General features: G+C 41.7%; 1 protein-coding gene and 1 long non-coding RNA gene across 3 annotated transcripts in view; one reads left to right on the top strand and one right to left on the bottom strand.

The window, feature by feature from the left end:
* LOC130292058 (uncharacterized) overlaps positions 1 to 12,388 on the bottom strand; it is a 61,615-nt gene that overhangs the window by 30,800 nt on the left and 18,427 nt on the right. The gene's annotated exons all lie outside the window — the stretch shown is intronic.
* The window catches only part of PLP1 (proteolipid protein 1), a 78,569-nt gene that overhangs the window by 30,072 nt on the left and 36,109 nt on the right, over positions 1 to 12,388 (top strand). The gene's annotated exons all lie outside the window — the stretch shown is intronic.

Raw genomic sequence — 12,388 nt, forward strand, 5'->3', positions numbered from 1 at the left:
AACAAATTTTTACATTGATCAGATACAGTGAGACTGGAACTCTCTGCCAAATTACATTGTGAGTACTGATCCTCTAAATAAGTGCCAGAAAGATTTGGATGCCTTTCTTGAAAAATATAATAAACATTTAGGTTCATATAAGGTAGCTGAATGGTGCACAGTGTAGGACTTCAAGTCCTTTGGTGCTCAGTCCTCAAGACCGGCCACGTTCATAGAATTCCAATAAATAGAAGGGGAAGAAGGCACTCTAGACAAGGGAAGTAAAAAAAAAATAACAGGTGTTTTTAATTCACCCATCAAATAAAGGTAATGCAAAGTTTTAATATCACAATGAAGTCTTTCTTATTGTGAAGTTATAACATTGCATGTACCTTTATTTGATGGATAAAATAAAACACTGGATTTTCTCACTACTGTTGTCTGGAGTACCCTCTTCCACTTCTATTTATTAATAAACATAATATTACAAGTTATATGCTACATTTTTGAGATGGTAGGTTTATTCATGGAGTTATTTTAATTGTGGTATTTACAGTGGGGAAGAAAGCGTTAATTCAGCAACCAATTGTGCAAGCTCTCCCACTTAAAAAGATGAGAGAGGCCGGTAATTTTCACCGAGACATAAGGAAAAAAAAAATCCATAAAATCACATTGTCTGATTTGTGAATTATTTATTTGCAAATTATTGTGGAATATAAGTATTTGGTCACCTACAAACAAGCAAGATTTCTGGCTCTCACAGACCTGTAACATATTCTTTAAGAGTCTCCTCTGTCCTCCACTCATTACCTGTATTAATGGCACCTGTTTGAACTCGTTATCAGCATAAAAGACACCTGTCCACAACCTCAAACAGTCACACTCCAAACTCCACTATGGCCAATACCAAAGAGCTGCCGAAGGACACCAGAAACAAAATTGTAGACCTGCACCAGGATTGAAAGACTGAATCTGCAGTAGGCAAGCAGCTTGGTGGTAAGAAATCAACTGTGGGAGCAAGCAATTATTAGAAAATTGAAGACATAGAAGACTAATGATAATGTCCCTCGATCTGGTTCTCCATGCAAGATCTCACCCCCTGGTGTCTAAATGATCACAAGAACGGTGAGCAAAAATCCGAGAACCACACGGGGGGACCTAGTGAATGACCTGCAGAGAGGTGGGACCAAAGTAACAATGGCTGCCATCAGTAACACACTACGCCGCCAGGGATTCAAATCATGCAGTGCTAGACGTGTCGCCCTGCTTAAGCCAGTATATGTTCTGGCCCATCTGAAGTTTGCTAGAGAGCATTTGAATGATCCAGAAGAGAATTGAAAGAATGTCATATGGTAAGATGAAACCAAACTAGAACTTTTTGGTAAACCTCAACTCGTCGTGTTTAGAGGAGAAAGAATGCTGAGTTGCATCCAAAGAGCACCATACCTACTGTGAAGCATGGGGGTGGAAACATCATGCTTTGGGGCTATTTTTCTGCCAAGGGACCAGGATGACTGATCCACGTAAAGGAAAGAATAAATGGGGCCATGTATTGTGAGATTTTGAGTGAAAACCTCCTTCCATCAGCAAGGGCATTGAAAATTAAATGTGGTTGGGTCTTTCAGCATGACAATGATCCCAAACACACCACCCGGGCAACAAAGGAGTGGCTTCATAAGAAGCATTTCACGGTCCTGGAGTGTCCAGTCTTCAGATCTCAACCCCATAGAAAACCTTTGGAGGGAGTTAAAAGTCTGTGTTGCCCAGCGACAGCCCCAAAACATCACTGCTCTAGAGCAGATCTACATGGAGAAATGGGCCAAAATACCAGCAACAGTGTGTGAAAACCTTGTGATGGCTTAGAGAAAATGTTTCTGCTCTTTCATTGGCAAAAAAAAGGGTATATAACAAAGTATTGAGATTAACTTTTGTTATTGACCAAATACTTATTTTACACTATAATTTGCAAATAAATGCTTTAAAAATCAGACAATGTGATTATAAGGATTTTTTTCTTATTCTGTCTCTCATAGTTGAGGTATACCTATGATGAAAATTACAGCCCTCTCATCTTTTTAAGTGGTAGAACTTGCACAATTGGTGGCTGACTAAATACTTTTTTCCCCGCTGTAGAGTCCGGAAGGATTCTTTCCCTGAGCTTTTTTCTTGCTCTAGATCCACAACATAGAATAATAGGTTGGACATGGTAGACATGTGTTACCATCTATTATGTGTGTGACCTATATGAATTGCCAAAAATATAAAAGCAGCACAATTAACTTTTATTGAAAACTTTTATTTGTTACTGTAGATTTGAATTAAAAAGATGGGGTGCCTATCATAGCACAACACAGACACCTTGATCGCCCACATGGAAAAATGCCCGGGGCATTAGAACCAACAGAATGGTTTTGTAAAAAAGGATTCAGATTTTAACCTACTTGGGGCCACCATATTTCTTAGGTTTGGGGACCGACGAAACGTAATACCTGGTTGAGATGGTAACAATTTTTTTATTTTTTATTTCTGAATAAAGTTGATTATGTTCACGAAGCTTTATCTAAACTGTCGGATACAAATTATTAAGAAATCCTGGAACAGGATCCTTTATCTAAATATGAGCTACACTATAATATATTAATTAAAAAAGCCATTGACATGTCTCCTCTGAATAAAAAGGAAAAATAATTTCTTTCTGTTAAACACTGTTCTCTACCTATTTTTTTTATTACCTTCCCAAATTACACAAGTCCCTCATTCACCCCCCTGGTCGTCCTATTATTTCGGGGATTGGGTCTCTTACAAGTAATTTATCGCACTTCATTGATTTATTTTTACAACCTTTTGTGTTACAGTTACCATCATATCTAAAGGACTCTACCCAACTTATTAGAGAAATTCACAATTTAATTTTACCCTCACATTTTTTATTCATCACACTTGATGTTTGTTCATTATATTCTAATATTTCCACATTGGGTCCTTTACAGATTTATTTTTTAACTGAAGCCATGCATTATATTTTGGATCATAATGCATTTCAGTTCAATGATATGATTTACAGACAGACACGGGGCTGCGCTATGGGGACTCGTTTCGCCCCAAGTTATGCTAATTTGGTCATGGGGCGATTCGAGTCCCTGTACATTAAGCAGCCCAGTTCCCACATTATTTTTTACAGACGTTTTATAGATGATTTGCTCTTTATTTGGTCAGGTTCTATTATTTTGGCTGAACAGTTTGTTTCCCATCTAAATTCCAAGGATTGGGGTTTTTCCTTTACATTGCATTATTCCAGTAATGAAATAGAATTTCTGGATCTGTTAATCAGACATCAATAACAAGATTATAACAGAAACCTTTTTTTAAAAGGTAGACGTTAATAGTCTTTTGGAATATAGTAGTTCACATTATCCCAAGTGGATCAAAAATGTGCCCTATGGGCAGTATTTGCGTATTCGCAAAAACTGTACCAATAAACATGATTTTTTAAAACAGTCGGGTATCCTCCGTGAGCGTTTTCTATCAAAGGGCTATCCCCCCTCCATTCTAACTGATGCATTTAATAGGGTGACGGATATATCACAAGAAACACTGGTTAGGAAAAAAGATTTTGTCCAGACAGCATCTAAGGAATCTTATAAATATAATTTTATTACAGATTTTAACTGTGGAGCAGGCAATATCCGCCGAATATTAAGCAGAAATTGGTCTATGCTACTGGATGACTCCATTTAAAAAAATTTGTTACCATTTCAACCAGGCATTACGTTTCGTCGGTCCCCGAACCTGAGAAATATAGCGGCCCCAAGTAGGTTAAAATCTGAATCCATTTTACAAAACCATTCTGTTGGTTCTAATGCCCCGGGCATTTTTCCATGTGGGCAATCAAGGTGTCTGTGTTGTGCTATGATAGGCACCCCCTCTTTTTCATTCAAATCTACAGTAGCAAATAAAAGTTTTCAAATAAAAAAACACTATTCTTGTGCTAGTTCATTTGCCATCTATCTACTTACCTGTTCATGTGGGCTTCAATACGTTGGCCGCACCGTACAGGGCTTCAAAGTAGAGCAGCAATTTTCAAAAATGTCATGAAAATTGCTAAATCTGAAGGGACAGATGTTACAGAACTACAACTCCCAGCATGCCTGGGCAGTCTAGGCATGCTGAAAGTTGTAGTTTGGCAACATCTGGAGGGCTACCGTTTGGGCACCACTGTAACAGTGGTCTCCAAACTGTGACCCTCCAGATGTTGCAAAACTACAACTCCCAGCATGCCCAGACAGCCTTTGGCTGTCTGGGCATGCTGGAAGTTGCAGTTTGGCACCCACTAGGAAGGGCAGCAGTAAATATCGCTTACTGCCCCTTCCTTAAAATCCCCCACCCCCACCGAGCGGTGGCGGTGATAGGTCTCAGGACCCCCGGACAGGCAGGGTGGCACCGCAAAAGCCACTGCAGTGCAATGATTTAAAGCGCCGGCTTTAAATCAATGATCTGCAGCAGTGTCACGGGGGGATAAATAGCCGATATCGGTATAAGTTATCGGCTATCGCCCCTAACCTCCACCGATTATCGGCATCGGCCCTAAAAAAACGATATCGGTCGATCCCTATTTCCAACTGTTCTGAGTTGTCGGGAAAAAATCCACAACAATTCAACAAATTTGGGTTGGAAAGCTTTATAAATACGTGGGAAAGCTCAGAAATGTCGGGTTTTGCCCTTTTTCCGGGTTGGGAGAATGCAAATCGGGTCCGTCGGGAAAAAAGTGCTGCATCGCGTCGCAGACTGGCGCACGATGTCTGCGACATGTCGCAGACAAAGATGCGACAAAAAAAAACGTCAAAACAAGTAGGGTTTAGAATAGTAAATGAGGGCCATTGTCTGTGTGCTTCTCTAAAGATAGATTTTATTAACGAATTTAGAGCGAGTAATCAGTGAAGGAGGCAGAGGGATGAGGAAGTTTGGAGTCTATTAAGTTGGAAAAAAAGTTTTTTTTCTTTAATTAGAAATATTATGTTTCTTAACAACGTTTTATGTAATTTATTTATCCTTGAAGGTACACCTTTCTGCTTCTTCACAGTATAGATGCACATGGACTTCCCGTATATATATCTTGCAGTGGGGGTATTGGCTCCTGTTCTTATGGCACTAAGATGTTTAGAAATTCTGTACTGAAACGCTTGGATTGTTTTCCTCACATAGAGTTTCCGGCAAGTGCATGTGCTCACATACGCTATGGGGGAGATTTATCAAAACCTGTCCAGAGGAAAAGTTGTCCAGTTGCCCATAGCAACCAGATCGCTTCTTTCATTTTTAACAAGGTCTTTGCAAAATAATAGAAGCAATCTGATTGGTTGCTATGGGCAAAAAAACTCACCAAAACCACAATTACTATAAGTGTATAGAAGTAGAAGTCACCGAAAAAAACACTAAAACTTGACCTTTAAAGGACATCTGCAGTGCTGGGCAAAAAAACTTTTTTTTACCTCATTTAATAGGTCTTTGAAAGACCTTTCCAACGATGTCTCCCCCATCAAAATTGGCCCAGTCTTTCTCCCGTTATCAGCACACGAATTACGGAGGAGAAGTGAAAATAAAACTACATCTCCCATCATGCCTTGTGCTTACTTCCTGTAAGCTCCTGCCCTCCCCATGTTCTATCCCCCCGAGCAAATTATTATATTGTAACGCCCACATCTCCCTCCCCTATGCATACACCCTCCCCTTCTGCTCATCTCCCCCTCCCCATGCTGGCTCCTGTCCAGTGATGAAGCAGCTGCCTCCGTGCTCACTGTAGTGTGGGCACTGGAGAGTGGAGAGAAAGTAAAAATGGTAAAAAAAAACACATAATTGTTTGTCTATAAAACTGTCCTGATAGGGGTCCCACCATGTTTTTCACAACTACAACTCCAAGCATGCCCTGTTATTTTACATGCTGTTCGGGCATGCTGGGAATTCCAGTGGTGCCTCCAGCTGTTGCAAGACTACAAATCCCAGCATGCCCCGTCAGCTTTCTGCTGTATGTGCATGCTTGGAGTTGCAGAGGTGACTCCAGCTGTTGTAAGACTATGTTTGAGTGTATAGAGGAGTTGTAGTTCACCAACACCTCTACTGTATCAGGAGACTCCTGGGAGTTGTAGTTCACCAACACCTCTATTGTATCTCTGTAGTCTACTGGGAGTTGTAGTTCACCAACACCTCTATTGTAGCTCTGTAGTCTCCTGGGAGTTGTAGTTCACCAACACCTCTATTGTATCAGGAGTCTCCTGGGAGTTGTAGTTCACCAACACCTCTATTGTATCTCTGTCGTCTCCTGGCTGGGAGTTGTAGTTCACCAACACCTCTATTGTATCTCTGTAGTCTCCTGGGGGTTGTAGTTCATCAACACCTATATTGTATCTCTGTAGTCTCCTGGGAGTTGTAGTTCATCAACACCTCTATTGTATCTCTGTAGTCTCCTGGGAGTTGTAGTTCACCAACACCTATATTGTATCTCTGTAATCTCCTGGGAGTTATAGTTCATACACCAGTGTTTCCCAACCAGGGTGCCTCCAGATGTTGCAAAACTACTACTCCCAGCATTCCCTGGTTGGGAAACACTGGCATACACACACATAACAGGGACTACAACTCCCAGCATGTGTCATTCAGTAGTCCCCCCCCCCCCCCCCTCACACACAGAATCATCTCCAGTATGATATTTATTCCCTGTATACACCACCAGCCCGTGCAGTGTAATATGTCTCCTTCACACACACGTCCCCCCCTCCCTGCTCTGTGGTTTGCTCTATGTTTTCCCCCATGAAAACTTGAAACCTCCCCGTGATAAGTGAGGTCCTATGTAGACAGAGCAGGGGAGGGGGGAGGAGCTGTGGACGTCCTCATTCTCCCCCTGCTTGAATCTTACAGATAGGGGCGTTTCTGAGGATGAGCCTATGGCTGCCTCAGAAAGCACCCGCTCATGCATATGCATAAGCAGGGAGGACCTGACAGAGGCTAGGGGGGAGCACAAACACTGCTGGGAGGAAGAGATCTCCGTCCCCAAGATGGCGGCTGCAATGTAATGAATAGGGGACGGACGCAGGACTACTGGGCTATGCTGGCAACTCTAATATCTCAGAAACGGCTGCATATAGGTAAATAGAACTAATTGACTGAATTGTATAACTTTTGTTTGGGGAACATTTGGGCAGGGATTTTTGACCACTACAGTTGTCCTTTAATAATATTTGTTAAAAAAGAGGAGACAACTCCTCTAAGCCATTAAAAAAAAAATTATATATATATATATATATATATAATATTGTAACAATGAGGGCCCTATTGAGGATCCAAGTCAGTCAATGTAGATCATAGATAAAAAGTAATTAAATATCCCTAACAGCCATGGAAGTACTGTGAAAGTCAGGATAATTACAGATCTCCTCACTAAAGGTAGGGGTGTAGGTAAAGGAGAGAGAAGGGAAGGTCCTACAGGGATAGTAAAGGCCCAATTGATGTGGATGGCCACTGTCTATCACTCCCCCTGTTAATCCCTCTCTCTAGACCCAAACCTAGGCGGAGTTTGCACCCTGATAAGGGGGGACCCCGCTCCGGAGCCTAGTCTGCACTTAAACCTATATACCCTAAGATAAGACATATAGGGAAAGAGGCTTACTGTCTCACTGGGGTACCCTGAATAACTAAATGGACAGGGAAAGATGACCCTGACTAAATATATCCAAATTTATTTAGAAAGGCAAAACTTTGCCACATTGAGTTGTTATAGATAAGGGTACTAGTTGTATCCCTAGTGGTATAACTGATCAGACTAGGTTCAGTAATGTAGCCATGTTGATAACAGGATCATCAAGGAAGGGTAGGAATATGACCTGAAAAGACTACTAAATAAAGGAGGTAAATCCCCCACTCTCGGGGATGGATGAATGACCTCAAGGGCTGCAAATGAACACACTTTGGGATCGCTGTTATGTACCAGGTGCAAGTGTCTCGCAACCCATGTGTCCCGCTGATGTAGTATGTCATTAATGTGTTCACAAATACGACGGCGGAACTCTCTGATGGTTTTACCTATATAATCTTTGGGACATCCACACTGAAGGAGATAAACGAGGCCCTTTGTGCGACAATTATCTCTCAAAGAAAAGATCTCACCTGTTGTAGAGCTGGTGTTGACCTTTGTTTTGCGCATGTAAGGACAGGCCTTGCAACCACTGCATCTGAAGTTACCTACAATACGACGGTCTAGCCATGTACCTGGTGGTACGGGTTTAGTGTAGTGACTATGAATCAAACAATCCCCTAGATTACACCCTCTCCTGTATGTAACAAGGGGGCGATCCGTGATAACCTCAGCTTGTAAAATAGACCAATTTTGTTTAAGAATCTCAAGTACTTCGTACTTGCTGGTATCGTAGGTAACTATAATCCTCATCGGACCTTCCGAGGGTGCTCGTAGAGTAGGGGTCAATAAATCAACACAATTTTTGCCACAGGCAAAATGAAAAGTTTCTCTTAGGATGTTATTCGGAAAGCCTCGCTGATTAAATCTGTCACGGGGTTTTTCAACTTCCTGATAAAACTAATGATTCACAATTTCTATGAACCCTTAAATACTGACCCTTGGGTATGCCCCTTTTCAGGGTCGGAGGGTGAAAACTTGACCAATGCAGTAGACTATTAGTAGCTGTAGATTTCTGAAATAGTGTGGATTTCAGGCCCTTCTCTCCATTCTTGGAGACACCTACGTATCTAGAAAGGCTAGAGTGTGAGAATTGATCTCATGAGTAAAATGCAAACCCAGAATGTTGTCATTAAGATGTTCCATAAAGCTAAGAAAATGCTCCAGTGTACCAGACCATAAAACAAAGATGTCATCAATGTACCTGGCCCAGAGGGTGATATATTGGGTCCAGACTGACCGATAAGTATAGGTCTTGTTTATTTCTGACTCTAATCTCCATACAGCTATTGCCACATGCTATCTTGGACATATTACATCTGTGTAAGCTGAGTAATCTTGCCTAGCAGTTGTTCTTTGGCATGCATTTATCTGCACTAGATTCCAAGTCAATTTGCATTGATAGTGCTTGATGTGATAAATGTGCTATATATGGTTGGCATACTATATATGAATGTCATGCTATCTGTGGATAGCTTGCATGTAGACATATATGCTTATTGTATATGGAGATATGATGCTGTTATCAACATGGCTACATTACTGAACCTAGTCTGATCAGTAGGGATACAACTAGTACCCTTATCTATAACAACTCAATGTGGCAAAGTTTTGCCTTTCTAAATAAATTTGTATATATTTAGTCAGGGTCATCTTTCCCTGTCCCTTTAGCTATTCAGGGTACCCCAGTGAGACAGTAAGCCTCTATCCCTATCTGTCTTATCTTAGGGTATATAGGTTTAAGTGCAGACTAGGTTCCGGAGTGGGGCCGCCCTTATCAGGGCGCAAACTCCGCCTAGGTTTAGGTCTAGAGAGAGAGATTTTAACAGGGAGAGTGATAGACAGTGGCCATCCACATCAATTGGGCCTTTACTATCCCTGTAGGACCTTCCCTTCTCTCTCTTTTTGGGGCTTCTGATTCTACGCAGTGCACTTTTTGGTAAAAATGACACCTTTTTTTTTATTCTGTAGGTCCATACAATTAAAATGATACCCACATTTGATTTTGTTTCCTTATTTTAAAAAAATTATAACTTTTTTGTACGAAATTTAGAATGTTTAAAATTGTCCTCTTCTGACCCCTATAACTTTATTTTTCCGTATACGGGAAAAAAAAATTGCGTTTGATGTGTAGTTTTGATTGGTACTATAAGTATTTTGATGGGACTTTTCGATCACTTTTTATAAAAAAATTTTTAGGGGATACAAAGTGACCAAAAATACACAACTCTGGACTTTTTTTTTTTTTTTTTTACTTATATGCCATTGACCATGCGGCTAAAGTAATGTTACATTTTTATACTTCGGCAATAACACATATGTTTATGTTTATTTTTGTTTACATAATTTTTTTTTTTAATGGGAAAAGGGGGGTTATTCAATTTTTTTCATTAGGGAAGGGGTTAAAGGGGTACTCCAGTGGAAAAAAATTTTTTACAGCAACTGGTGCCAGAAAGTTAAGCAGAGTTAAATTACTTCTATTTAAACATCTTAATCCTTCCAGTACTTATCAGCTGCTGTATACTTTGTGGCACCAGTTAATTTAAAAAAAAAAATATGTTTTTCACTGGAGTACACCTTTAACCCCTTAAGGACATAGGGCGTACGCCCTGGCTTCCTGGTACTTAAGGACCCAGGAAGTATCCATACGCCCGTGGGAATTTTGACCGGAACACCCCCCCCCCCCCATGTCGGCAATCAAAGCAAATCGCCGGTGGATTTGCGCCGATTCCAGGTCATTACGGGGGGTCTATGGTGACCCGGAAAATAAGGGGGATCGTGGTAGTCCAAGACACTCACGATCCCCCTGAAGGCATAGGAGTGAGGTGGCAGGGGTGCCACCCCTCCCATTGGTCATCAAGGAGCGACGACCAATAGCAGATCGGGGGCGGGGGGGTTAACTTTCGGTTTCCCCATTCTGCCCACCCACAATAGGCAGGGCAGAATGGGGAAACCGACAGAGGACCGGTGGCAGAAGATCCACTTAACCCTTCCGGAGGCTGCGGGCGACGGTGATAGGCGGGCGACGATGTTGTGCATCTCGCTCACTGGATTCTTCGGAAGCCAGTGAGTTGCCTAGCAACATCTGGAGGTCTACAGTTTGAGATCACTATACAGTGGTCTCTAAACTGTAGCCCTCCAGATGGTGCAAAACTACAATTCCCAGCATGCCCAGACAGCTGTTTGCTGTGTGGGCATGCTGGGATTTGTAGTTTTGCAACAGCTGGAGGACTGCAGTTTGGAGATCACTTTGCAGTGATCTCTAAACTATGGCACTCTAGATCTTGCAAAACTACAACTCCCAGCATGCCTACACAGCAGTTTGCTGTCTGTGCATGCTGGGATTTGTAGTTTTGCAACATCTTGAGGGCCACAGTTTGGACATCACTGTGCAGTGGTCTCTAAACTGTAGCCCTCCAGAGGTTGCAAAACTGCAAATCCCAGCATTCCCAAACAGCTGTCTCGGCATGCTGGGAGTTCTAGTTACATACCTCCAGCTGTTGCATAACTACATCTGTTCTAGTTTTGAAACAGCTGGAGGTACACTGGTTGGAAAATACTGAGTTAGGTAATAGAACCTAACTGAAGGTTTTCCAACCAGTGTGCCTCCAGCTGTTGCAAAAGTACAACTCCCAGCATGCACAGTCTGTCAGTGCATGCTGGGATTTGTAGTTTTGAAAAAGCTGGAGGTTTGCCTCCCCATGTGAATGTACAGGGTACATTCACATGGGCAGGTTTACACTGAGTTTTCTTCTTCAAATTTGGGCTGCGGTAATTTTTTTTTACACTAACACAAAATAAACGGTAAAACACAACATATACTCCCCCTTACACTGCCCCCCCCCCCCCCAATAAAAATGAAAAATGTATTGTACGGCAGTGTTTCCAAAACGGAGCCTCCAGCTGTTGCAAAACAACAACTCCCAGCATTTCCGGACAGCCACTGACTGTCCAGGCATGCTGGGAGTTTAGCAACAGCTAGAGGCACCCTGTTTGGGAATCACTGGCGTAGAATACCCCTATGTCCACCCCTATGCAATCCCTAATGTAGTCCTCAAATGCGCATGATGCTCTCACTTTGGAGCCCTGTCGTATTGCAAGGAAAAAATTTAGTGCCACATATGGGGTATTTCCGTACTTGGGAGAAATTGCACTACAAATTTTGGGGGCTTTTTCTCCTTTTACCCCTTATGAAAGGGAAAAGTTGGGGGCTACACCAGCCTGTTAGTGTAAAAAAATTAAAATTTTTACACTAACATGCTGGTGTTGCCACATACGTTTTATTTTCACAAGAGGTAAAAGCAAAAAAATACCCCAAAAATTTGTAACGCACTTTCTCCTGAGTACGGAAATACCTCATATGTGGGCGTAAAATGCTCTGCGGGCGCACAACAAGGCTCAGGAGTGAGAGTGCACCATGTGCATGTGAGGCCTAAATTGGTGATTTGCACAGGGGTGGCTGATTTTACAGTGGTTCTGACATAAACGCAAAAAAATAAATACCCACATGTGACCCCATTTTGGAAACTACGCGCCTCACGGAAGGAAAAAGGGGTATAGTGAGCCTTAACATCTCACAGGTGTTTGAAGAATTTTCATTAAAGTTGGATGGGAAAATGAAAAAAAAAATTTCACTAAAATGCTGGTGTTACCCTAAATTTTTCATTTTCACAAAGGGAAAATAGGAAAAAGGCCCCCTAAAATCAGTAACCCCATTTCTTCTGAGTA

This window comes from Hyla sarda, chromosome 9 (genome assembly GCF_029499605.1).
Source record: "Hyla sarda isolate aHylSar1 chromosome 9, aHylSar1.hap1, whole genome shotgun sequence".
NCBI classification, from domain to species: Eukaryota; Metazoa; Chordata; class Amphibia; order Anura; family Hylidae; genus Hyla; species Hyla sarda.